Source organism: Rhinoraja longicauda, chromosome 16 (assembly GCF_053455715.1).
Source record: "Rhinoraja longicauda isolate Sanriku21f chromosome 16, sRhiLon1.1, whole genome shotgun sequence".
In the NCBI taxonomy this organism is placed as follows: domain Eukaryota; kingdom Metazoa; phylum Chordata; class Chondrichthyes; order Rajiformes; family Arhynchobatidae; genus Rhinoraja; species Rhinoraja longicauda.
Genome location: NC_135968.1, coordinates 45,599,834 through 45,614,185, shown reverse-complemented (window position 1 = coordinate 45,614,185; position 14,352 = coordinate 45,599,834). Strand labels below are relative to the sequence as shown.

The 14,352-nt window shown below is 46.1% G+C and overlaps 1 protein-coding gene across 3 annotated transcripts in view; it reads right to left on the bottom strand.

Annotated features, from left to right (window-relative positions):
• The window catches only part of plce1 (phospholipase C, epsilon 1), a 428,705-nt gene extending 414,666 nt beyond the window's left edge, over positions 1–14,039 (bottom strand). For all 3 annotated transcript variants that reach the window (XM_078413731.1, XM_078413732.1, XM_078413733.1), the window contains exon 1: positions 13,796–14,039. The gene's annotated coding sequence lies outside the window, so the exon portion shown is untranslated. The remainder of the gene's footprint in view (positions 1–13,795) is intronic.
• Between the last annotated feature and the right edge of the window lie 313 nt (positions 14,040–14,352).

The window sequence follows — 14,352 nt, the reverse complement described above, 5'->3', positions numbered from 1 at the left end:
AGGTTAATTGGCATGGTAAATGTAAAAATTGTCTCTAGTGGGTGTAAGATAGTGTTAATGTGCAGGGATCACTGGTCGGCGCGGACCCGGTGGGCCGAAGGGCCTGTTTCTGCGCTGTATCTCTAAACTAAACTAAACTAATGCCTCCTCTTGTCTGTCTATTGCAAGCATTCCTCAATTAGAGAGCAAACCAGCTGTAAACAATTTACAACAAAAGATTATTTAAATAAATTCAAACATTGTAATTATTTCTTAAGTCAAATTGTTCAAATCTTTATCCTTTAAGAAAACACTGACATTTTTATGTTATTTCTTCATTTTATCTAAAACCCACAAACTATGTCTTTGGAAATCAGTGAATGAATTAATATAGAAAATGCATCACAAGAACAGGCCCTTCAGTTCATTATGTCTGTGCTGGCTTTGATGCCAATTTAAACTAATCACATCTGCCTGTCCAGTTCCATTCACCGCCTGTCCACGCTTTCTATCCAAATAGAATTTAGGGTGGCACGGTGGCGTAGCGGTAGAGTTGCTGCCTTACATCACTTACAACACCATAGACCCTAGTTCAAACCCGACTACGGGTGCTGTTTGTGTGGAGTTTGTACGTTCTCCCCGTGACCTGCGTGGGTTTTCTCCAAGATCTTCGGTTTCCTCCCACACTCCAACGACGTACGGGTTCGTAGGTTCATTGTCTTGGTAAATGTAAAAATTGTCCCCGTGTAGGATAGTGTGAATCGCTGGTCGGTGCAGACTCGGTGGGCCGAAAGGCCTGTTTCCGCCATGTATCTCTAAACTAAAACTAAAAAAACTAAACTAAAGTAAAGTAAATGTTTCCTAAACATTGCTACCATATCAGATTTTGTACCAGGTGGATTCCAGGCACCTACCACTCTCGGTAAAAGAAATTTGACTAGCAGATCGCCTTTAAACTCTCTCCTTCCCCCGCCCCCCTCCCACCCTTTTCCCCCAGGTTGCCCCCAGAGCCGCCTAAATTCAGGAGAAATAAATCCAAGTATATCCAACGTCTTTTCATAGCTAATACATTCTAATCAAGGTAACATCCGGATGGACCTCTTTTGCACCCTCTCGAAAGTAGGGTTGCCAACTTTCTCACTCCCAAATAAGGGACAAAAGGTGACGCCACTTGAATTTAAAAGAGAGTTAGATAGAGCTCTAGGGGCTAGTGGAATCAAGAGATATGGGGAGAAGGCAGGCACGGGTTACTGATTGTGGATGTTCAGCCATGATCACAATGAATGGCGGTGCTGGCTCAAAGGGCCAAATGGCCTCCTCTTGCACCTATTTTCTATGTTTCTATGTTTCTAAGTTCTGCTATGTTAAAGCCACTATCTTAATGAAAGTTGCAGCAGAAAGGTAATGGTCCTTTACATTAGATCTGGATTGTAATATCTCGAAAGATGTTGGCACATAAACACAGCTCATCTTTGCCAAGTCACTTCCTATCAGAGGCTCCTGTTCACCAGGTCTTTAAGGAGCTATCTAAATCATGTTGCTCAATATGTTCTTACAAATTTCACTTATTATTACAGAAAGTGGCAAAACAACAGGTGGGGTTTCAGATTGAAGTCGTTGGCACCATGAATCTTAATAGTTGCACAATAGTCTTAATAATAACTGTCCTTCAGTCGGGCAATCAGATAAAGAGCATTGTCCATGGAGAGTATTATGTTAGAAGGCACATGTCGTTTAACGCGATCAGGGATAAGACACATTTTAGCAGCCCATACTCATTATCACATACTTTCTTAAAAAATTCATAAAATCAAGGGATACCAAAAACTCATTTTATTTATCATTGCTGTCCTAAGGTCACGGCTTTGGGTGGCACGGTGGCACAGCGGTAGAGTTGCTGCCTTACAGCGAATGCAGCGCTGGAGATCCGGGTTCCATCCTGACTACGGGTGCTGTCTGTACGGAGTTTGTACGTTCTCCCCGTGACCTGCGTGGGTTTTCTCCGAGATCTTCGGTTTCCTCCCACACTCCAAAGACGTGCAGGTTTGTAGGTTAATTGGCATGGTAAATGTAAAAATTATCCCTAGTGGGTGTAGGATAGTGTTAATGTGTGGGGATCGCTGGTAGGCGCGGACCCGGTGGGCCGAAGGGCCTGTTTCTGCGCTGTATCTCTAAACTAAACTAAACTAATGCCTCCTCTTGTCTGTCTATTGCAAGCATTCCTCAATTAGAGAGCAAACCAGCTGTAAACAATTTACAACAAAAGATTATTTAAATAAATTCAAACATTGTAATTATTTCTTAAGTCAAATTGTTCAAATCTTTATCCTTTAAGAAAACACTGACATTTTTATGTTATTTCTTCATTTTATCTAAAACCCACAAACTATGTCTTTGGAAATCAGTGAATGAATTAATATAGAAAATGCATCACAAGAACAGGCCCTTCAGTTCATTATGTCTGTGCTGGCTTTGATGCCAATTTAAACTAATCACATCTGCCTGTCCAGTTCCATTCACCGCCTGTCCACGCTTTCTATCCAAATAGAATTTAGGGTGGCACGGTGGCGTAGCGGTAGAGTTGCTGCCTTACATCACTTACAACACCATAGACCCTAGTTCAAACCCGACTACGGGTGCTGTTTGTGTGGAGTTTGTACGTTCTCCCCGTGACCTGCGTGGGTTTTCTCCAAGATCTTCGGTTTCCTCCCACACTCCAACGACGTACGGGTTCGTAGGTTCATTGTCTTGGTAAATGTAAAAATTGTCCCCGTGTAGGATAGTGTGAATCGCTGGTCGGTGCAGACTCGGTGGGCCGAAAGGCCTGTTTCCGCCATGTATCTCTAAACTAAAACTAAAAAAACTAAACTAAAGTAAAGTAAATGTTTCCTAAACATTGCTACCATATCAGATTTTGTACCAGGTGGATTCCAGGCACCTACCACTCTCGGTAAAAGAAATTTGACTAGCAGATCGCCTTTAAACTCTCTCCTTCCCCCGCCCCCCTCCCACCCTTTTCCCCCAGGTTGCCCCCAGAGCCGCCTAAATTCAGGAGAAATAAATCCAAGTATATCCAACGTCTTTTCATAGCTAATACATTCTAATCAAGGTAACATCCGGATGGACCTCTTTTGCACCCTCTCGAAAGTAGGGTTGCCAACTTTCTCACTCCCAAATAAGGGACAAAAGGTGACGCCACTTGAATTTAAAAGAGAGTTAGATAGAGCTCTAGGGGCTAGTGGAATCAAGAGATATGGGGAGAAGGCAGGCACGGGTTACTGATTGTGGATGTTCAGCCATGATCACAATGAATGGCGGTGCTGGCTCAAAGGGCCAAATGGCCTCCTCTTGCACCTATTTTCTATGTTTCTATGTTTCTAAGTTCTGCTATGTTAAAGCCACTATCTTAATGAAAGTTGCAGCAGAAAGGTAATGGTCCTTTACATTAGATCTGGATTGTAATATCTCGAAAGATGTTGGCACATAAACACAGCTCATCTTTGCCAAGTCACTTCCTATCAGAGGCTCCTGTTCACCAGGTCTTTAAGGAGCTATCTAAATCATGTTGCTCAATATGTTCTTACAAATTTCACTTATTATTACAGAAAGTGGCAAAACAACAGGTCGGGTTTCAGATTGAAGTCGTTGGCACCATGAATCTTAATAGTTGCACAATAGTCTTAATAATAACTGTCCTTCAGTCGGGCAATCAGATAAAGAGCATTGTCCATGGAGAGTATTATGTTAGAAGGCACATGTCGTTTAACGCGATCAGGGATAAGACACATTTTAGCAGCCCATACTCATTATCACATACTTTCTTAAAAAATTCATAAAATCAAGGGATACCAAAAACTCATTTTATTTATCATTGCTGTCCTAAGGTCACGGCTTTGGGTGGCACGGTGGCACAGCGGTAGAGTTGCTGCCTTACAGCGAATGCAGCGCTGGAGATCCGGGTTCCATCCTGACTACGGGTGCTGTCTGTACGGAGTTTGTACGTTCTCCCCGTGACCTGCGTGGGTTTTCTCCGAGATCTTCGGTTTCCTCCCACACTCCAAAGACGTGCAGGTTTGTAGGTTAATTGGCATGGTAAATGTAAAAATTATCCCTAGTGGGTGTAGGATAGTGTTAATGTGTGGGGATCGCTGGTAGGCGCGGACCCGGTGGGCCGAAGGGCCTGTTTCTGCGCTGTATCTCTAAACTAAACTAAACTAATGCCTCCTCTTGTCTGTCTATTGCAAGCATTCCTCAATTAGAGAGCAAACCAGCTGTAAACAATTTACAACAAAAGATTATTTAAATAAATTCAAACATTGTAATTATTTCTTAAGTCAAATTGTTCAAATCTTTATCCTTTAAGAAAACACTGACATTTTTATGTTATTTCTTCATTTTATCTAAAACCCACAAACTATGTCTTTGGAAATCAGTGAATGAATTAATATAGAAAATGCATCACAATAACAGGCCCTTCAGTCCATTATGTCTGTGCTGGCTTTGATGCCAATTTAAACAAATCACATCTGCCTGTCCAGTTCCATTCACCGCCTGTCCACGCTTTCTATCCAAATAGAATTTAGGGTGGCACGGTGGCGTAGCGGTAGAGTTGCTGCCTTACATCACTTACAACACCATAGACCCTAGTTCAAACCCGACTACGGGTGCTGTTTGTGTGGAGTTTGTACGTTCTCCCCGTGACCTGCGTGGGTTTTCTCTAAGATCTTTGGTTTCCTCCCACACTCCAAAGACGTACAGGCTTGTAGGTTCATTGTCTTGGTATGAATGTAAAAAATGTCCCTTGTGTAGGATAGTGTGAATTTGCGGGGATCGCTGGTCGGTGCAGACTCGGTGGGCCGAAAGGCCTGTTTCCGCGATGTATCTCTAAACTAAAACTAAAAAAACTAAACTAAAGTAAAGTAAATGTTTCCTAAACATTGCTACCATATCAGATTTTGTACCAGGTGGATTCCAGGCACCTACCACTCTCGGTAAAAGAAATTTGACTAGCAGATCGCCTTTAAACTCTCTCCTTCCCCCGCCCCCCCTCCCACCCTTTTCCCCCAGGTTGCCCCCAGAGCTGCCTAAATTCAGGAGAAATAAATCCAAGTATATCCAACGTCTTTTCATAGCTAATACATTCTAATCAAGGTAACATCCGGATGGACCTCTTTTGCACCCTCTCGAAAGTAGAGTTGCCAACTTTCTCACTCCCAAATAAGGGACAAAAGGTGACGCCACTTGAATTTAAAAGAGAGTTAGATAGAGCTCTGGGGGCCAGTGGAATCAAGAGATATGGGGAGAAGGCAGGCACGGGTTACTGATTGTGGATGTTCAGCCATGATCACAATGAATGGCGGTGCTGGCTCGAAGGGCCAAATGGCCTCCTCCTGCACCTATTGTCTATGTTTCTATGTTTCTAAGTTCTGCTATGTTAAAGCCACTATCTTAATGAAAGTTGCCGCAGGAAGGTAATGGTCCTTTACATTAGAACTGAATTGTAATATGTGGAAAGATGTTGGCACATAAACACAGCTCATCTTTGCCAAGTCACTTCCTATCAGAGGCTCCTCTTCACCAGATCTTTCAGGAGCTATCTAAATCCTGTTGCTCAACATGTTCTTACAAATTTCACTGGTTATTACAGAAAAATATGAGAGTGGAAAATGGGTTTCAGATTGAAGTCATTGGCACCATGAATCTTAATAGTTGCACAATAATCTTAATAATAACTTTAAAATAATTTTAAAGGCATGACCTCACCCAGCCAACGGCCACGTGCTCCCGCTCCAGCAATGGCGGCCGCCCGGGCCGGTGGGCTGGTTGCTACGCAACCTCCGTTAAGCGGCGCCCAGGCCTCCGGGCCTACACTGTCCGGGCCTACAGCGGCACCCGGGCCTACAGTGTCTGGGCCTACAGTGGTCCAACCTACAGTGTCCGGGCCTACAGCGGCCCCCGGGCCTAATAAGGGACAAGGGCGGTCCCATACAGGACAAACCAATTTAGCCCAATATACAGGATGTCCCGGCTAATACGAGACAGTTGGCAACCCTTCTCCAAAGCCTCCACTTCCTTCCTATAATGCATTGACTAAAACTGCACACAATATGAGATGTGTGGCCAAAACAAAGTTTCATGCAGCTACAGCATTGTTTCCCCAGTTGAGTTCTCAATGCCAGAGACATTCCTCATCAGCGAGCTATGGACCAGCAACCACAAGAAACGGCTCGACCTGAAACGTCACCCATTCCTTCTCTCCAGAAATGCTGCCTTTCCCGCTGAGTTTCCCTAGCATTTTGTGTCTACTCATCTGTACATAAAGGAACTGAAGATGCTGGTTTATATCAAAGATAGACTCAAAATACTGGAACAATTCAGAAGGTCAGGTAGCACCTCTGGAGAAAATGCATGGGTGACATTTTGGGACGGAACCCATCTTAGACTGAAGGGTCCCGACCCGAAACGCCACCTATCCTTAGGGTTGCCAACTGTCCCGTATTAGCCGGGACATCCCGTATTTTTGGCTAATTTTTTTTGTCCCGTACGGGACCGCCCTTGTCCCGTATTAGACCCGGGGGGGGGGGGCGCTGTAGGCCCCGACAGTGTAGGCCCGGACAATGTAGGCCCGCACAGTGTAGGCCCCGACAGTGTAGGCCCGGACAATGTAGGCCCGCACAGTGTAGGCCCGGACAATGTAGGCCCGCACACTGTAGGCCCCGACAGTGTAGGCCCGGACAATGTAGGCCCGCACAGTGTAGGCCCGGACAGTGTAAGCCCGAACAGTGTAAGCCCGGACAGTGTAAGCCCGAACAGTGTAGGCCCGGAGGCCCGGGTGCCGCCTAACGGAGGTTGAGTAGCAACCCGCCTCCCAGCCCAGGCGGCCGCCATTGGTGGAGCGGGAGCACGTGGCCGCTGGCAGGGTGAGGTTACGTGGGGGGCGGGGCGGTGATGTAGGGCGGCACGGTAACGCAGCGGTAGAGTTGCTGCTTTACAGCGAATGCAACGCCGGAGACTCAGGTTCGATCCTGACTATGGGTGCTGCACTGTAAGGAGTTTGTACGTTCTCCCCGTGACCTGCGTGGGTTTTCTCCGAGATCTTCGGTTTCCTCCCACACTCCAAAGACGTACAGGTATGCAGGTTAATTGGCTGGGTAAATGTAAAAATTGTCCCTAGTGGGTGTAGGATAGTGTTAATGTACGGGGATCACTGGGCGGCACGGACTTGGAGGGTCGAAAAGGCCTGTTTCCGGCTGTATATATATGATGATATGATGTCACCTTGTCCCTTATTTGGGAGTGAGATAGTTGGCAACCCCTTGTTCTCCAGAGACGCTGCCTGACACGCTGAGTTGCTCCAGTATTGTGTGTTCATCTGTACATGTATGCTTCAAAGGATCCTACCATTTCCTGTATACTGTCCTCTTACATTTGACCTGCCAAAGTGCAACATTTCACCCTAGTCTGCCTTAAACTCCATCTGCCATTACCCTATTCGATTGATCTATATCCTGCTGTGCCACTGTCTATAATTCCTCCAATGTGGTGTTGATGCAAAATTACCAATTAGACTGCATGCATTTTTTGTCACAAAATAAGAGGTCGCAGCATCGACCCCTGCAAGACATTACAGGTCGCTGACATGCCATCAGAACAACCTCCATTCCGAGATAGATCTTTCAATAATATAGTGTACTCGACCAAGTGGACCCGTTGGGCCCAAACCTCTCCAGCATTGGTGCAGCACCCTCTCCTCCCCCCCCCCCCTCCCCCACCTCCCCTCCCCCCTCCCTCCCCCCCTCATCTCCCTTCCCCTCCTTCATCCCCCTCCTCCCTTCCCCTCCCCCTCTCCCCCCTACTCCATCCTCCTCAACACCTCTTATCCTCCCTCCCTCCCCCCCCCCCCCTCCCTAGGAGATAGATTTAAACTTTAAAACGTGAATAACTTAAAAAATATAACACCTATTTCAATGAGACTTCTTCCATTAGCACCAAAGGGACGACGGTGAGTAAGGTGGGCCTAAAATTGTCACGCTATCGTGTACTGTTTTGGCTGTAGTTCAGGAACAAACAAACAAAACGAGAGTTTTAGTATATAGATATAAAATGCCCCCTTTATGTGGCATACAGTGAAAACATTAAAAAACAAACTATTTTTTTAAGACTTCCATTTGCCTTTTGTAGCCTAGACAATTTTCAAACCAATTCTCTTTAGATTCTGGAATTTAATCTTTTCCCAGCATGCCAGATTTAAAAAATGGTTATTTTATTTTGACCAATTGTCCTTACAGGTAAACATTAACAAGGCACATGGTGCTAAAAGACTTGAGTTTCCAGAACAACAAGTCATCAATCTCAATCCTTAGCGACCACAGGTCAATGGAGTGTTGTCGGTGACCAGTGGGTGGTGAATGGGGAAGAGGAACTTGTTGGAATCTGCTGTGACAACAATCGGGTCCAATAAATACCCCCAATCCCGTGTGTGGGCTGAAGCAATAACCATTTTGAAAGAGCTGGCGAGAGTGGTGGCTCCAACATTGCATTCCACACACTGATTAGGCAGCACAATCGTCAGCCTGTGTAACAGTTCGGCAGTTTCATTAGCAAGCCGACCGTTATAGGAGAACAATACCCACCACAAATCTGCAAGCACAAATCACAATGGCAGTCAAGACTAAAAACGAGACAATTAGGTGGAAAATTACACATCTTTATACGTAAAATTATGAAGCACAAGAGAAATCAATGTGGCTTTTTTTTCTCCTCACCTTTTGAAAGCTGCCCAATTATTCTATTCCATTGTCATATACTTCTTGCAATACATGTCCAATTCTTTCATAAAACAACAATTAAATCCGCTTCATTTGAATTTACTCACAAGTTAAAATTTAAATCCCATTTCTGATCTTATTCTCCCTTACATATTACCTTACATTTACAAATCCTGTATCAGTAACATCTCACATGAAGAAACAACAAATCGGAAACTATCGCTTTTTCAAACTGTTCCGACACTGATAACCAGTTGCTCTCCCTGAAGAGTCTGAAGAAGGTTCTCGACCTGAAACGTCAACCATTCCTTCTCTCCAGAGATGCTGCCTGTCCCACTGAGTTACTCCAGCTTTTTGTGACTATCTGCTCTCCCTCAAATTTCTAAATACAATCTGCCTTCCTGTGGTTGAACATAACAAGAGAGAACAGAGTGTTTGCAATCGTGTTTATTTACCAGCTCACGAGAGTCACCGCCCGCATCTATTTCCTGATTGTAGACCGAGATTAACTAATTAATTGCAGAACAAAACTCTGAACGTATCTTCATTTCAAACCATTTCTCACCATCTTCATTTCAAACCATTTAACTTTCTAATGTTTGCTCAAGTAAAATAACTACAGGAAATATGCTGATTTTCCTCAAATTGGCATCTCTGGCATGTGGCACAATAATGTGCCTGACATCAATCATTCCATTGGAGAGAGACACAAAAAGCTGGAGTCATTCAGCGGGTCAGACAGCATCTCTGGAGAAAAGGAATAGGTGACGTTTCAGGTCGAGATCCTCCTTCTAAAGAAGGGTCTCAACAAGAAAAGTCACCCATTCCTTCTAACCAGAAATGCTGCCTGTCCCGCTGAGTTACTCCAGCTTTTTAGAAACATAGAAAATAGGTGCAGTAAGAGGACATTTGGCCCTTAGAGCCAGCACCGCCATTCATTGTGATCATGGCTGATCATCCACAATCAGCAACCCGTGCCTGCCTTCTCCTCATATCCCTTGATTCCACTAGCCCCTAGAGCTCTATCTAACTCTCTTTTAAATTCATCCAGTGAATTGGCCTCCACTGCCCTCTGTGGCAGAGAATTCCACAAATTCACAACACTCTGGGTGAAAAAGTTTTTTCTTACCTCAGTTTTAAATGGCCTCCCCTTTATTCTTAGACTGTGGCCCCTGATTCTGGACTCCCCCAACATTGGGAACATTTTTCCTGCATCTAGCTTGTCCAGTCCTTTCATAATTTTATACATCTTTATAAGATCCCCTCTCATCCTTCTAAACTCTAGTGAATACAAGCCCAGTCTTTCCAATCTTTTTGTGCCTATCTTCAGTTTGAACCAGCATCTGCTGTTCCTTGCTACACATCATTCCATTGGGCATATGTAACAACTGAGGAGGTTATTATATATGCAGTGCCCCTTTTAAGAACTGAGATTTCCCGAGGCATGTGTGCATTGTATTAATTAAGTTTAGCTTTCAGTAATTAATCAGTACTGCCTCACAACTGATATCCACTATTGAGCTGCCAATATGAAAAGAATGGTTGTTAGGAAAATATTAGTATCTCGCAAATATGCCTGAGCACCCGGGACAAATGTAAATCTACGCAAAGAATAGAATCTCCAATTTGTTTAGAAAAATTCCAACAGTTCCTCTTTGTGCTGTTCCTACACTCAATTTCTCATTTTGTTATATGATTTTTAAGGTGATCTTTTACCCGAAGAATGCTGAGAAATAATTGCTCTTCGTGTGTGCCGGGTAGCGTTAGTGCGCGAGGATCGCTGGTCGGCGCGGACTCGGTGGGCCGAAGGGCCTGTTTCCACGGTGTATCTCTAAACTAAACTAAACCAAACACTCAAAGAACAAGGGGGTCTGCAGAAAGTAGTGGACATTGCCCGGTCCATCACCAGTACTGACCTCCCCACCGCTGAAAGGATCGACTGGAAGCACTTGACTCAAGAAGGTTACTAATACCATTAAAGACCCACATCACATGCAGTCAATCGTCAACATTGGGGAAAGGGAGGGGGTGATAATAAGACACTTTTCATCTATATATATAACCAAAATTCTCATCTTGTATGTATGTCCCCGAAATACAGCCAAACGGTACACGATAGCGCAAAAACTTTAGGGCCACCTTACTCACCATTCGCCTGCGGTGTGCAGTATCAAGTTTCGTTAGATTTTAAAAGTAATTCACTTTATAAACTTTAATAAACTTTATACTGTGAATGGGACAGGATTCAACGCACGATAGTTCGCAGTCGTGCCTGCACAGTGCGCTCCCTCTTGCCAGGCCTGTCAGCTGAGCCTGCGCAGTTGGGGGAGGGTTGCCGGGCCCGGTATCTGCGTGCGCGCAGTTGGGGCAGGGGTGCCAGGCCCGGTATCTGCACGTGCGCGGTTGGGGGAGGGGTTGCAGGGCCCGGTATCTGCACGTACACGGTTGGGGGAGGGTTGCCGCGCCCGGTATCTGCACGTACACGGTTGGGGGAGGGGTTGCCGGGCCCGGTATCTGCACGTACACGGTTGGGGGAGGGGTTGCAGGGCCCGGTATCTGCACGTACACGGTTGGGGGAGGGGTTGCCGCGCCCGGTATCTGCACGTACACGGTTGGGGGAGGGGTTGCAGGGCCCGGTATCTGCACGTACACGGTTGGGGGAGGGTTGCAGGGCCCGGTATCCGCGTGTGCACGGTTGGGGGAGGGGTTGCCGGGCCCGGTATCTGCACGTACATGGTTGGGGGAGGGTTGTCGGGCCCGGTATCCGCGTGTGCACGGTTGGGGGAGGGTTGCTGGGCCGGGCGGTGGCGCGCCCAGAAAGAATGAAGAGACCCGTATTTGAACTATCATGCGTCACAACGGGAACCCACGGGTCGTCTCGTATACCCTAAGAAGTACGGCAAAATCACTGTAAATAACTGTGTGGTTTGATAGGAATGGCAAGCAGATAATCGGCGCTCATTATTCCTGCTGAAAAAAACAACTGAATCACTGCTGATTTGGTGCATTGTGGCTGCTCCCTATAATTCAAACGGCACGCTGGCGCGGCGGTAGAGTTGCCGCCTTCCAGCGCTTACAGCACCCGAGACCCGGGTTCGACCTTCTTGAGACAACGGGTGCTGTCTGTACGGAGTTTGCATACTCTCCCCGTGACCTGCGTGGGTTTTCTCCTCCGACACTCCAAAGACGTACAGGTTTGTAGGTTGATTGGCTTGGTAGAAATGTGAAAAAATTGTCCCTCGTGTGTGCTGGGTAGCGTTAGTGAGCGAGGATCGCTGGTCGGCGTGGACTCGGTGGGCCGAAGGGCCTGTTTCCACGGTGTATCTCTAAACTAAACTAAACTAAACACTCAAAGAACAAGGGAGTCTGCAGAAAGTAGTGGACATTGCCCGGTCCATCACCAGTACTGACCTCCCCACCGCTGAAAGGATCCACTGGAAGCACTTGTCTCAAGAAGGTTACGAATACCATTAAAGACCCACATCACCCTGCCAATGCTTACTCTCACTGCCACCACTGAGAAGGTGGCACAGGAGGCTGGAAATGGTTGCACCCACAGTCAAGAACAGATGATCTCATCAGTCATTAGAACTGGAAACCACCATGCTCAACCCCAGCCACAACCTGACCTCAGCAGCGAACCACTACACACTTTACACTCACATGGTGGTCTACCTACATGGGCTTTTGCACCATCGTGGTCTGTTTACTTACAATAGTATTGTATTCACTGGAATTTAGTAGGATGAGAGGGGATCTGAAAGAAAAGTATAAAATTATGAAAGGACTGGACAAGCTAGATGCAGGAAAAATGTCCCCAATGTTGGGGGAGTCCAGGACCAGGGGCCACAGTCTAAGAATAAAGGGGAGGCTATTTAAAACTGAGGTGAGAAAAAAGACTTGTTCACCCAGAGAGTTGTGAATTTGTGGAATTCTCTGAGAATAAGGGGTAGGCCATTTAGAACGGAGATGAGGAAGAACTTTTTCAGTCAGAGGGTGGTGAAGGTGTGGAATTCTCTGCCTCAGAAGGCAGTGGAGGCCAGTTCGTTGGATGCTTTCAAGAGAGAGCTGGATAGAGCTCTTAAGGATAGCGGAGTGAGGGGGTATGGGGAGAAGGCAGGAACGGGGTACTGATTGAGAGTGATCAGCCATGATCGCATTGAATGGCGGTGCTGGCTCGAAGGGCTGAATGGCCTACTCCTGCACCTATTGTCTATTGTCTATTGTCTATTGTCTATAGAAGGCAGTGGAGGCCGATTCACTGGATGAAATTAAAAGAGAGTTAGATAGAGCTCTGGGGGCTAGTGGAATCAAGGGATATGGGGAGAAGGCAGGCACGGGTCAGCCATGATCACAATGAATGGCGGTGCTGGCTCGAAGGGCCAAATGGCCTCCTCCTGCACCTATTTTAGACAATAGGTGCAGGAGTAGGCCATTCGGCCCTTCGAGCCAGCACCGCCATTCAATGTGATCATGGCTGATCTATGCTTCTATGTTTCTAATAGCTGATAGTTTATAGTGTATAGTTACGTGCTATTATTGTGACTAATGTGCCTGTAAAGCTGCAGCAAGTAAGACCTTCATTGTTCCAGTTTATATCCCGTGCATGTGGCAAATAAATAGTCTCTCTCCCCCCCACCTCTACCCTCACATCATGCAAGCATTGATGTAAAAAGCTTAGTGTCTGTGGTGAAGGAAGTACACGGATAACTATGTGACAACATTCAGAGGAATTGGAGCCGTGGCATTTGGATTCTAACATTTGGTACTCGCAATGCAAGTCTGCATTTTTTCCTCAGTCAGCAATATTGTTTAAGTAGTGTTTAAGTCGAAGTAGTGTTTTCGACTTTTTAAAAATAAATTCAGATGTTCTATTGTGCTATATATCCAGATTGCATGATCTTGCAGTTTAGCACCCTGCTCAATCAGCGACGACAATCAGTAAAGCAAAAGCCCAGAACCCAAGAACATTATTACCAAGTTGCATGCATCCCCAGAGATCTGATACACCCCTTGATCCGTTCAGCAGCGTGGTGCAGTAGCCTTACCTTCCAGCTGTGTGCCCAGGCTTGTCCAGCCTCTGTCCAGCGGTGACTGCTCTGCTCGGTGCAGACGGTGCTGTGGAGCCATTGTGTAGCCATCCAGTGAGTGAAAGTTCAGTGGCAGATTCAGCATGTGAAATACCAGGGCTAACCTCAGATAAGCTGTGAAGCAGAGTTGCCTGGGCTGTGTCAGGGCTTCGGAATGTCTGAGCTAACTCCACTTGCGAGGGGCTCTCAATAGTGATTTGCACCGGCCGGGTTGCCTAGACCTTGTTCATATTCTCCTTGCCTCCAACTATCAGCCAACAGTCGCACACAAGGTGCCTTTTTAAGCCCACCCCCCCCCCCACTGTTCAGTGAAATATGTGTGCTATCTCAAGAACACAATGCCTCGATTCAACAGTTTGCTCAAGACTGCAACCTCCACTCTCTGCTAAGAGTTGCCAACCATTCTCTCCTGACAGTCTTTGAGCGAAGAAAGAAAACGTGATGTGGGGAGGAGGGGAGGGTGAGAGGGGGGGTCAGGACGCCAAGGAAAGCCTTGTGAATCAGGAAACAAGTAC